The sequence below is a fragment of the Morus notabilis genome, unplaced genomic scaffold (assembly GCF_000414095.1).
Source record: "Morus notabilis unplaced genomic scaffold, ASM41409v2 Scaffold302, whole genome shotgun sequence".
Classification (NCBI taxonomy): Eukaryota; Viridiplantae; Streptophyta; class Magnoliopsida; order Rosales; family Moraceae; genus Morus; species Morus notabilis.
In genome coordinates, this window is record NW_010364886.1 from 455,651 (window position 1) to 469,990 (window position 14,340).

Here is a 14,340-nt window from a genome sequence, read left to right on the forward strand (position 1 = left end):
ATTTGGGGGAAACATTATGCATGATGGTGTGGCCGTACGTGTAGGGTGGAGATAATTGTTCAACGTCTTCTACTGGACCTCCTCATTTTGAGCCATTGCGAACGGATTTGCAACTGCTAATGAGGCTGGGGTCGAGGGAGGACTAGACGTGTGGGAAGAAACTTCACTAGGGTTCTCCGGTCTTACTGCGAATCTCCCTAATTTGTCTCTATAATGATTCATTCACCCTATAACGTTTCACTTTTTTTTTATTTTCTATTTTTTTGTTATTTTTTATATTTTTTTTATTTTTTTAAATTTTTTTTTATTTTTAATCAAAAAGAAAATAATTATATAGTAACGTAAATTGTAACCACCGAGAGTGCTCCCAGGAAAGACTATAGCTCTAGGCTCAATGAATAGTCTCCTAGACAGAGCAACGTTCCCAGAAAAGATTGGTGGGGCGAGGCCCGCTTAAGTACCAACTTTCCTAGACAGAACTCCCTCAGATTATACTTTCCACGTAACCACACAATTATTCTCAAAATCAATTATTAAATTTTATTGAGTAAATTATGAAATGTAATCTAATTAATGGAAACTATTTCTAAAGTCAAAAACTTAAATCTACCAAATTATGAAAATCCTAGATTATGAATCTAAATTAGTCAATTAATTACAATCATAGTTATAATCCTAAGAGTTAATGAAACTATAAAAGGAAAAATTAAATAAGGCAACAATTAAAATATACAAATGAGGAAACAAAATAAAATCCTAATTTACTAAAAATAAAAGATTACAAAATCAAATCACAATTAATTTTAAAACTAAAAGGGGAAAAAGAAAAAAACTTAAGAATAAAAACAAATTCTAAAAGTGTGAGATTTTTTTTTTTTTAAGAATAAATACAAATGAAGAACGTGTGAAATTTTAAGAATAAAAACGAATGAAGAACGTGGAAAAAAAAATAAGAAAGAAAGAAATACAGCAACAAAAAAAAAAAAAAAAAACGACTCCAAATCACACTAAAAGACAAAACCAAAGAAAATGAATCAGTATATACAAACTAATGACACAAATGTATTTGGCAAAGCTTCACTTACAGACACCACGAGACAGATAAAACAATGATGCTGTCAAAAAGGTTTTTTTTTTTTGAACGTGCCAAACAAAAAAAAAAAAATGAATAGTACCTACCTCTTTAGCTAATTATCTACTGAACAATCTGGTTGACGCACCTCCTTGGTAACGGTGCCAAAATTTGATTACACCCAAACGTGTACAAAAACAAACGGTCAATTGTAGTACAATTTGAACAGTCGATCCCATGAGGAGGTGTTAAATTGAATAAGAAATGACTAGCAAATAAAAAACGTTAGGAAAGTAAGTAATTAAACAAAGAAAAATAATGATTGTTTTTGATGATTTTTTTGAACAATTTAAAATGGAGAAAATTCAATAATAAAAAGTGGTAAAGCTTTGAGAATCCTCCATATGCTTTGTTCACCTAATTGGATTTTGATTCATAAATTGACTCAATTGAAAGTTTCACATCCCAAACAATCAATCGGAAAATAAATATTTGAAGAACATATGAATTAAAAATGTATTCGAGTAAATAAAATTCTAACGTTTAGAATTAGGAAAAATTATCTTATGAGAAATCTAAGAGCGACAATATACCGTTGGCAATATTGCAGTAAAAGACTACTCATAAAACAATACCTATCAATATATAATATAATGCAACAATCACATAAAAAGAGCTTGACTAGATTTATATGAAAGTTGACAATAAAATATATTGATAAGAAGAAGAAATATGATAAAAGAAAATTATTTACTCAAATGTATAAAACTTACAAACCATTAGAGAATCAAAAATCCAAATAAGTTCACTACACATATAGGATCATCTCTAGCCTCACCTAAATACTCTAGCCTAACTTGCACATAATTCCCATAAAATTCAAAAAAGAAAGTATGAGAATAAGAACAAGAAAATAATAGAAAATGTGTGAGAATTTAGGCTCCTGAAAATTAACCCCTAATCACCTTGACAATGGCCCTATTTATAGAGTTTTGAGAATGCTAAAAAGATAAAAACGGATCCATATTTACAAGGCTTAACAGGGGAGAAAAACCATCACAAACGTGGCTGAAGAGGTGGGCCACGTGTCGCAAGTGGATTCGCGCGCGAGATAAGTGCTGTACTGGCTGGGCCCACGCGGAGGAAGGCTTGACGCGCGTGGGAGAGGAAGTCGTGCGGGAGAGAGAGATCGTGCGCGCGGGGGAGATAACGTGCGCGCCAAGTGCGCTTGCTAGCGTGGGTAAGGAACTGGGCACGGGACCACGTGGCGTGGTGTGATTGGAGGGCTGCTGCACGTGGGACCCACGCGGAGAGGAAGGGAAATCCGGGTGACGCGCGCGTGGAGGAGACTCGCGCGGGAGAAGGATCCGTGCGCGCCAAGTACGCGTTGATAACTCTATGAAAATAAAGTTAATTGAGCATTTCCCTGGCTTAAATTATTACCTAGAGGGTAATTAGTATTAGTTTTCTCCTATATTTTGTCTTGTTAATAGTTTTTAGTTATTTGTGATTCATAAATTCTCTCTCTCGTGATTAGTGTTTAAAAAGAGCTAATTCAGGTGCCCTTTGTGCTATAATCTCAGCTTTAAGAAAACGTAGTCGTTTGGAGCTTTGAACAGTTTCTCGTTTCTGGAGTATGAAGGAATCCTAGTCAGCATTGCTGTGCATTGCTGCAGCAAGGCGAGCTGGGCCAGACGTGTGTTTTGCGGTGGCTGAACTTGGAAAAGGAAACCACCTCCATTTTTCTGATCAAGTACCAGCTCCAGTATTGGAAAGAAGAAGAAGAAAACATCACAGGGTGTTGAACGTAAAGGAAGGTCCATTGTTGATGCAGGAAGAGCTAGAAGAAACCTTGGAAAAGGGGGATTCGGATTCTCTCCTCATCACCTTAGTTTTTCTTACTCTCAATACTCTATTTTACCTTGTTGAAGAACATTTACGTTTCTCTATAAATCTGAACTCGAATCCATATATAACTCTATGAGATTATGATTTGTTGGCTGAGATTGTTGAGTTGTTAAATATTGAAATGTTAGTTGATGTTGAATGGATCTAATGATTATTTCTTTGTTTATTCAAGTGAGCTGAATTTGTGCCTTAACTGTGATTGGGAAATCATAAGAGGGGAGTATAGCTTTGATTAGATCTGGGAAGATTTAGTTGAGTGGACACAGCTTGAATAGTGCAGGTTCTTAGATCTTGTTTTAGATTTTTGATTCAGATGATATAGGAATATATTGTGTCTTGCCTAACCATATGATTTAGAGCTTCATTCTCTGATTTTAGAGTCTAGATTTGCAAAGGAATTTGTGGGATTTAGCTTTAAGATCAGTAGACAGAGGATTGGAAAATCCCTGGTTTAGTAAATCTGGTTAACAGGAAGTAGTCGTTGCTGTCCGTTGCTGCAGCATCGCGCAGCATTGTTAGGAGACAGTTTAGCAATTGTGAGCCACGCACAGTGACTTTGGCCAATTTTATTTGCACATTTTGTTATTAATTAGTTTTATCTTTGTTGTTCATTTTCTTACAGTCAAATTATTATTAGTTTTTAACATCTAAAAATCAACTTTAGTTTTCTTCTTAAAACTTGAATATAATTAACTTAGCAATTTGATTTCAAAAACACTCAATCCCTATGGGACGATACTTGGTTATTCATCATTTACTACTTGTTGACTCGTGCACTTGCGAGATTCTAGATTCACAATTTTAGGCAACACGCGTACGTACGGGGACAACTGGGTCCCACGGACCTGCGGCGCGGCAGAAGACGACACGTGGCAGCTAGGGTGGGCTCGCGGCTTCTCGGCTCGGCTCGGCTGGATGATGGGCTGATGGGTTTTGGGCTGAATTGGGCTTTTCTTAGGCTCAACTTTTGGGTTTTGCTTGGTAAACTAGCCCAAATCCAATTGTTTTCTTCAAAAACCTGAAAAATCCAATTAAAATTAAATCCTCTAAATTCAGGAATATTTGAAATTAAAATCACAAATTTTGATAAAATAATTTGACAATTATGGACATTAAAATAATTTGTCTCAACTGTGCCCACACACACGTCTTCGTGGATTCTAGGAATTGACGTGGAAGACATCGATTTTCTAAATACAAAGCTTTGGAGCAAGGATTGTTTGTGGTCAAAGAACTCAAGTTATCATCCTAATCGGCTGCTATGTATAATTCCTAATTGAGTTCTTATTAAATAAATTAATGTGATTAATTTATTTGTGTATAAATTAATATAGAGTATATCAAAGGTTTTATGAAAATTTTTGTTATACACGATCTGCTACCCTCACGCTTCCGCATTCGAATTCGATTCGGAAACCAACAATTTGTATTAGAGCGATCTATAGATGATATTAATTTATTCTCTGATTATGTGATAATCAAAATTAAAAGAAGCCCGAAAAATCACCCCATGCAGCCCCGAACGCCCAGCCAAAAAACTGCCCAGACTGTCCTAGACAGACTACCCCGCGCGTGCCCAGGACAGCCACGCGTGCGAGCCCAGAGAGCCCCGCGTGCGCGCCAGCACACGCCCAACGTGTGCCCAGACGCACACTAGCACGCACCAGACGCGACCAGTGGACTCCGATCTATCCCGAGAGTTTCTGAAACCCTCGTTTTGCATATCCAAGGACCCAAAAGAGTTCCGAACCCCGAAGGAGGTGGAATCCGACCCGAAGATGAAGAACAAAGCGAAAGAATGAAGAATTCAAGAATCGAAGACCTGTTGATGTAACGGAAGAAAATAATTATTGTAATTATTTATTTGTTCGATTAGGTTATAATTTATATTTTCGATGAGACCCGGTCAAATCCATTTCAATAGCTGATTAGATATTTTATACTTATGTTTACTAGATGATTGTGTGATAGATGTCCATGCATATAACATGTCATATAGATATAGTGTGCCTACTCATATGTTTTATAACATACCTTGCATACATGCGCATTTATTATTATTTATTTTATTTATTTGAAAGAGTTTCAAAAGGATAAAATAAAATAAGAACCATGCGCTAAAATCGATTTAATATGATTAAATTGATTTAAGTTGCAAAATTGATTTGTAAAATAATGTTATATGTGAAATTGAATTTAAGAGTTAAATTTTAGAATTTCACATATCCAAAAAATAAATTGTTTATTTATCGGGATTTGAAATACATGAGATGATTTTCAAATAAAATACATATTTGAAAAATAATGAGTGGGAGAGTGTTCTTGGCGGATCAATAACAAGGTTGGCTTCCTAGAGATAGGATTTCAGGATGTATTTCTGAATTGACTACCTAAAGGTAGCAATCCAGAGTTAAGTCTATGGGATCTAAGACGGTGGATTACACTCATAAAAATGTAATCAAATTTGTTGGTTATATTTTGACCAAAATAACGGTAGTTAATAAATATGAAAATATGAGATATTTTGACTATATTTATTAACTGAAAGTTAGGTAATTTGCATATAATTCGACTACCCAAAGGTACACTTGATTTGTTGTAAATTGGATTATCGTTGGCACCTAAAATTAAAACATGATTTATGTATTTTTCATGTCCATCATGCATCATATTTAATTGCGTCAAAATTCACATGCCTTGATATTCATGGACATAAATTGATTAGATGAATATTCTATTTATTTCCAGCAATATGTCGAATCATATAATCACACTACTTGAAAAAGTAACATGATCATACTATTAGTCTGCGACGACTATAAATTTATCCTAGTAGAGAAATGGCATCTAGAACCCGCAGCTAACGCATCTAAAACTATACAGGAGCCTTATGATCACTGGATCAAGGCCAACAACAAAGCAAAGTGCTATATGTTGGCCATCATGAGCAATGTGCTTTGCAAGAAGCATGAGGAGATGGAGACCGCTTATGAGATAATGGAGTCTCTAGAAGCCATGTTTTGAACATGATTGATATCCTTCATGAGGCAGAGCTCAATGGTGCCAGGATTGATGAAGCCACCCACGTTGGTATCATCTTGGCGAGCCTATCCCTTGATTTTCATGAGTTCATAAGCAACTATGTTATGAACAAGAAAAGGTCTAACCTTACTGAACTCTTGAATGAGCTGCAAAACTTTGAATGCACCAACAAAAGTAAGGGAGGAGAAGCAAATGTTGTTGTTGCAGGAGGATCTGGTAAAAATAAAAGGAAGAATCAGAACCAAGAAAAAGGGAAGAAAGGGAAGAACAAGAAGGCTAAAAGGAAAAGCTCCAACCAGAAGCCCAAAGGAAAGTGTTTCCACTGTAATGCTGAAGGGCAATAGAAGAGAAACTGCAAGAAATATCTAGAGGAGCTAAAGAAGAAAAAGAAACAAGGATCAGATTTACTAGTTCTTAAAACATGTTTAATAGAGGGTGATACCTCGGTCTTGATAATTGATTCGGGAGCGACTAATCATGTTTTTTTTTTCTTTGCAGAGTCTTAGTTCTTACCCTGAGCTAGCCGATAGGGACTACATGATGAAAGTGGGCAATGGCGCAAGAGTTTCGGCAAAAGTCATGGGAGAAGTTAGACTTCGTTTTAGGGAAAATAAATTTTGAGTTTTGAACAATGTTTATTTTATTCTAGACATTCGTATAAATTTGATTTTTGTAGCTAAATTATTCCAGCAATTATTTAAAGTTTATTTTTATAATGAATTTGTTCATATTTCTCAAAATAGTTTAAATATTTGTTCCGGACGTCTGGGTGATGGTTTATATTGTATAAAGCTAATACCTAACTCACTGCTTAATACTAAAATGTTCAAAGTTACCAAACCTAAGAATAAAAAGTAAAAGATTTCTTACGACAACAACACATATATGTGGCATCTTAGGCTTGGTCATATTAACCTAAATAAGACTGAAAGACTGATAAAGGATGGTCCTTTACGCGAACTAAAAGTTAGTGAGCTTCCGGTCTGTGAATCTTGTCTGGAAGGTAAAATGACCAAGAGGCATTTAATGGTGAAAGGAGAAAAAGCTACAGATCCCCTTCAGCTAATACATTCGGATGTATGTGGACCGTTAAACGACCAAGCTAGAGGAGGTTATGAATATTACATCACCTTTATTGATGACTATTCGAGATATCGTTATGTTTACCTAACGCAACGAAAATTTGAAACTCTTAGAAATTTTAGAGAGTTTCGAGCAAAAGTTGAAAAACAGTTAGGTAAACCAATCAAGACACTTCAATCAGATTGAGGAGGTGAATACCTGGACTAAGAGTTCTGAGATTTCTTGATTAAAGAAGGTGTGGTATCCTAATTGACTGCACCTACTACACCACATCAGAATGGTGTAGCCGAAAGGAGAAATCAGACTTTGTTTGATATGATAAGATCAATGTTGAGTTATTCTTCATTGCCTAATTTGTTATGGGGTTATGCCCTGAGAACAGTTACCTACATTCTGAACAGAGTATGATCTAAGTCTGTTCCTAAAACACCCTTAGAGTTGTGGTGCGGCCAAAAACCCATTTTGAGACACGTATGCATATGGGGGTACCCGGCACATGGGTTGAAAGGAAAAACTGGGAAGTTGGAACTCAAGTCAGAAGTGTGTATGTTCGTAGGATATGCTGATGGGATGAAGGGAGGTCTCTTTTATAGTTCTGAAGATTAGAAGGTATTTGTGTCGACAAATGCCACATTTATGGAGCATGATTATATGATTTTAAGCCTATAAGCAAAATAGTTCTACAAGAGTTACTTTCCTATGAGATCAGACTATAGCCGGTAGGATTTGTCAGACCACCAAGAGAAAAGACCACAGTTATTGATCAGACTGCTATGACACATCGTTGTAGTAAGAGGGTAAGCAGGTTACCCGACCGGTATATCAAGAAAGCCCATATCGTCATTACTGATGACGGTAAGGAGGATCGATCGACCTTTAAGGCTGCGATGGATGATTCTTATAGAGAAGAATGGCAAGTAGCTATGAAACTCGAGATGGAGTCTATGTACTTTAACTTAGTTTGGCTACTTATAGATCTACTCGAAGGGGTAAAACCCATTGGATGCAAGTGGGTGTTCAAGAGAAAGAGATGAGCGGATGGAAAAGTATAGACTTATAAAGCAATGCTAGTGGCTAAGGGTTATACCCAAAAGGAGGGAGTTGATTATGAGGAAACTTTCTCACCGTTAGCTATGCTTAAGTCCATCCGGATACTCCTGGCCATTGCAGCATATTTTGACTATGAGATATGACAGATGGATGTCAAGATAGCTTTTTTGAATGGCTATCTTGAGGAAACCATCTATGTGGATCAGCTAGAGGGTTACATAGAGGAAGGCCAAGAGCAGAAAGTCTACAAGCTGCAGAGATCCATTTATGGATTGAAGCAGGCTTCTAGATCATGGAACATTAGGTTTGATGAGGCTATAAAGTCTTATGGATTTGATCAAAATATTGATAAACCATGTGTCTGCAAAGGCTATTACGTCTTATGGATTTAATCAAAACATTGATGAACCATGTGTCTACAAGTACAAGAAAGAAGAGAAAGTGGTCTTCTTAGTTCTTTACATCGATGACATCCTACTCATTGGGAATGATGTGGGATTGATGACAGATGTAAAGAAGTAGTTAGCCAACCAATTCCAAATGAAAAATTTGGGAGAGGCAAGCTATGTTCTTGGGATTAAGATTATTTGAGATCACAAGAAAAAGCTGTTGGCGTTATCATAGGCATCGTATATAGACAAAGTGTTGTCTAGGTTCTCAATGCAGAACTCCAAGAAAGGGAATTACCTTTTAGGCATGGTACTCATCTTTCTAAGGAGCAATGTCCAAAGATTCCACATCAGGAAGAAGATATGAGATGATATCCCTATGCATCGGCCATGGGAAGCTCATGTATACCATGTTATGTACAAGACCAGATATCTGTTATACAGTGAGAGTAGTTAGTTGCTACCAGTCCAACCCAAGATTAGATCATTGGGTTGTAGTGAACTGTATTCTCAAATATCTTAGGAGAATGAGAAACTATATGTTAGTGTATTCTGGAGAAGATCTGTCTCTCACCGGATACACAGATTCTAATTTCCAATCGGATAAAGATAGTCGACGGTCGACATCTGGATCTGCGTTCACTTTTAATAGAGTAGCCATGGTATGGAGAAGTGTAAAGTAAAAGTGTGTTGCTGACTCTACCATGGAAACTGAATATGTTGTAACTTGTGAAGCCGCAAAGGAACCTACATGGCTCTAGAAGTTCTTAACTGATCTGGAAGTTATTCCAGATATAAATAAGCCAATTAAGATTTTCTGTGACAACAGTGGAGTGGTGGCTAATTCAAAAGAACATAGAAGCCATAAGAGTGTGAAACATATAGAAAGGAAATATCACCTGATCAGAGACATTATGGATATAGGCGATGTAGCGGTTCTGAAGATCGCGTCAAAGAACAACCATGCTGACCCGTTCACGAAGAGATTGCCACTGAATGTATTTGATCGGCACTTAGAAGGATTTGGGATTAGAGACATCACACACCTGCTTTAGGACAAGTGGGAGATTGTTGGAAATGGTGTCCTAGAAGCGTGAGATGTGATAGGATATTTATTATTTATTTAATAAAAGAGTTTATTCATCATTTTGTGTGTATATATTTATGAATATTTTATGAATATCAAATGAAAATTATGTGATTATTTATGTGACCTTAAACATTATATATAAGTGTTGTATGTGAGAAGATAATGTTTAAGGATAATAATAAAAAAGCAATGTTCGTAATAAATTTAATTAAACTTTAGAATCTTTAATTAGAACATTACTAATACATGTCATTCCCTTTTAGAATGGAACGGTGTTATCCGCACTATTAATATGGTGAGATATTGAATGAGTGTATTACGCATAATGAGATTATGTGGAACAGGGACACATACACAATATGAATTTCTAATAATTTCCGTTAAGTATATAAATTCTAATTGAGTCTACTGATGGTCATATATAGAATGATCTTAATCCTGAGTTCTTAACAAACTCCTATTTATGGATTTGTGTCTTTTGATTTACTCAGTACGGATTTCAAGACCTTAAATCCTATTCCTTGTATTTTGGAGACATGATGAAGTAGGTAGCCGGGGATGTTATTATACGAGATGGAATCCATTCCTTATTGAGAAAGAAGCAGATAAATAATTCTCTTGAGTATTGATTCGGTACTTGGATTGTAAGAGCGTTCTGGTTCATGAATGTGTTTTATGAATCACTGTCCATTAGAGAATCAATGGTACTCAAGGATGGAGATATAATTAGAGAGGTTAACAGATTCTACCTAGCTCTAATTATGAATTATTAATAGAGGATTGATATATATGCAGTGACTATATCAAATGGATACTTCACAGTTTAGAAGTAATTTATGTTTACAATTTCGAGAGTGCAATTCCAAGTTTATAGTGGAGTAACTATTGGAATTACTAGAATTAATTAATTAATTAAAGTGTTTAATTAATTATTAATTTTATTAGATTTTAAAATTATATGTCCATTAGTCCCCGCGTCGTCCTAGTAATTATACAAAAATTTGTCTCAGGTGGGCCCACACACACGTCTTCGTGGATTCGTGGTCAAAGAACTCAAGTTATTATCCTAATCAGCCGCTAGGTATAATTCCTAATTGAGTTCTTATTAAATAAATTAATGTCATTAATTTATTCATGTATAATTTATTATAATCTATAGAGTCTATCAAAGGTTTTATGAAAATTTTTGTTATATACGATCCGCTACCCTCATGCTTACGCATCCGAACTCGATTCGGAAACCAACAGAGACTTGAGTTAAAAAGTAAATTCATGTGAGAAAAATCGCTGCAATAGGAAAAGTTGAATTTGAATTTTTTTAAGAGAAAATACCGTAACAAAAACTTGAGTTGTGATTCGAACTAGCGAAATGAACATAGCGTTAAAAAAGTATGTAACATTTTAGGGATTACTAAAACAACAAGCATCCCCTCTTTCCCTTTTTCCTATTTCTTTCTCTTTTTTTCTCTGTCTCTCTCTCTCTGTTTTTTTTTCAAGTTGATCTCTCTGATCAATGTTCTTCCACTGATGAGGTAGTAACTTCTTTCACAGGCCGTGAAAGGGACGGTGGTTTCCAAACCCTAGGAGAAGGAAAAAAGAATGGAAGGCAAACACGTGTTCCAATGCAAATTAATTTCAACAAACAAACAAAAATAAATGGAGAGGTTGTGTGACAACTCTAACTTTTGATCATCATCCTACACTCATACTTAGCATTACTCATCGTCTACTACTTTCTAATTATAACCTCTTAAAAACTCAGGCTATTTTTTTTTCAACCATTCATGCGTCTTAATGTTGTAGCATTTTGGTAGCATTCTGTTAATGCTGTAACATTTTGCTATGCATTCCGTTAATGCTGTAGCGTTTAGATACATTAATCATACCTTGTAACTAGAGATTGCTATGCATAGCCTCACTGTCTCACAAACTCAACTTTCGTTACATAACTCATCCATATTCAAAAAACATTATTTACTTTATACACATAAAGCTCAGCAGTGTTTCCAAAACACGTTATGCATCCACTACCCACTTGCCCACACTCCACTGCTACATCCTCTCTGCATGCCCAACAACAAGTTTCAAGGAGCTGGTGCCTTACCAGAGCTTCGCACAACACGAACAAACTTAATGAGCTTTCGCTCAACAAGTATCAGTAGGTCATAATGTATGCAATAATTATGCATACCTATATATACATTCATGTCATATATCCTAAGATACTCTTGTTGGAAATGTGTCCATAAAGTAGGATGTAATTTGTTAGTTATGAAATGGCAAATATCAGACATCATTGTTTTGCTGACGTTTATAAATAAAATAAAGTTATGTTTTGATTCATACTCAAGAGTGTTAGTAATATTGCTTAGTCCATAGACTGTTATCAACGAAAGAAGAGTCAGGGAATCCCTGCCAGACAAGCTCTTCTGATATAGTTTAAAATTGATATTCACAGTCTTAGGATCGATTGGGCAATCGAATCCGATTATGACTGTTAGATCGAACCATGTGATGCTGGTCTCGGGGCATGGGAGTTAGACTCTGTGGTTGATCTAGACATGTTCACAACATGTTGAATAGACCATGTAACTAATTAGGTTAGAGCAAAAACCGTTTACTGAACTCTAAACCAAATTATTACAACCTAAGTATATTTACATAATTATCTCAATCATGAAGTGAATACATAACTCGACTTGATTTCTCATGGTCTTTGATTCACCAATGAGATTAGTTCATAGCTTTTGAATAACATCTCAGCTATTGGGATCATGACATAATTGATTTAGAGTTGTGTGATTCACAGATATGGAATTCGTAAGTGATAATATCACCTCATGCTTTATTGATAGGTGTGTGAATAAATAAACCAAGCTTGGTATTCAATGATGGTAATCATTGATTAAGACATCGTAACATGTGTGAGACATCTTACGAACATAAGTCTTTCTTATTCACAATCATATAAAGGAGTTGAGGAAATAATGACTGGAATGGTAAAACGGTAATTTTCTACACCATTTTAGTCCCTGATATTTACGAAGGATAATAGTGCATTTATTCTGTGGACCATGTGATAAATTGTATTAACACCATCAGAAAAATAGCGCATATGAATCGAGAGATTAGTCGGCATCGAACCTTTAGTGGAGTCGTACGATGTCGGAATTAAATACGTCGATAACTTATCGGGATAAATTAGTCGAGTATTGTAATTCCATAGCTTCGTTCATATGGGTCCATTCGGTCTCAAGGCTAGCTCTAATAAGTGGGAAAATTGAAACTGATGTTTTGTTACATGATTATGTTTAAATAAATTCATTATGTTATTTTTTTCATTTATTTAACAATTGAAAAATAAAAGGAATGAATTTGAATTTTGAAATTAATGGTGATTAATTTAAAATTCAAAATAAAATTTAAACATGATTTGATTTGGAAACAAAAGGGAAGGGAAAAATTCAGAAATCCCTAGGCAAGTGGGAATTCGGATTTTGATTCAAAAAGGAAGGGAAAATTCAGAAATCCCATCTAGGGTTTGAGTTTTTGAATTTCCTCCTATAAAAAGATATTATTGAAAACGCTAGTGGTGGCTAAGGAAGAAAAAAAGGTATCTCACTCTCATTCTCTTCCTAGGGTGCCCGGATTTTGTAACAAAATTAGAAGGAAAATTATTTCCTTAGGTTTTTGAAAAAGAGCCCACTCTCGTCTCCCAAAACACTTAGAGTCATAGTCTTGAATCAACGAGTGGTTTTTGGTGTGATCGTGTTCATAAATCAACGGTCTTGTTTCACGGCAATTCTCCATCTCGGAACGTGAGATAGTGAGACAAGATCCTTGCGGCCATATTTAATCCAATCGTCATAAAGGTATGATTGTCATTTTATTCCTTTGTCCATAAACATATATCATGCATGTACCTCTCGTTGTGATTTGTGTTTAATTTGGAATTAAAAGATATGTGAAAATTTTTTGACATTTACGCCTACAAGTTTGTTGTTGTTTAAATGATTTTTCACTTAAAAATCACAACGTGTTCCTACAACTCTGTACTACTAGAACATGTATTGCTTATGTTCTTCTTCTTTTATTATATACTTTGTTAAGCTTTCGTCTCACTTTAGTCGTACACATTGTATTTTCACGTTCTGAATGACTTTCATATTGTGTTTCTCATACCGCACCCTTATATGGAACGGTTTGTGTTTTTCATTTTCGTGTCTTTTACTTCTTATGGGCCTTGTCCTGTTGTACCATAGTGCGTATAGCCAATGAGGAGTGGGGTAGCTAACCAATCCAGTTTAATCACGGTTTTGTCTCTTTTAGTCTCATAATAACCTTTCCTTCTAAGGTTAGTACAAATAGGATGTTTGGTCTCTTCCTGTTTATTAATTTTCTTATTGAAACGGTAACTTTAGTTAAATCTTATAACTTTGTGCATTTTTGAGCAATTTATCATGAGATTAACATTTCGTTAAAGTTTAACTTTTTCTCTTAACTTGACTTCGACTTGATGCCGATACATATTTTTTCGCAGAATAAAATTCTATTGCTACTTAAGTCTTGTAGATACATGCATAACATTGTATCTAACATTCAAGAGTCATCTTTCATATTCTAGCATACATTTAGTCTACAATATGCTCGGATTGAGCAACATAGAGAAATAAATTTATTCGCGTTGTAGACAAGAAAAACTACTG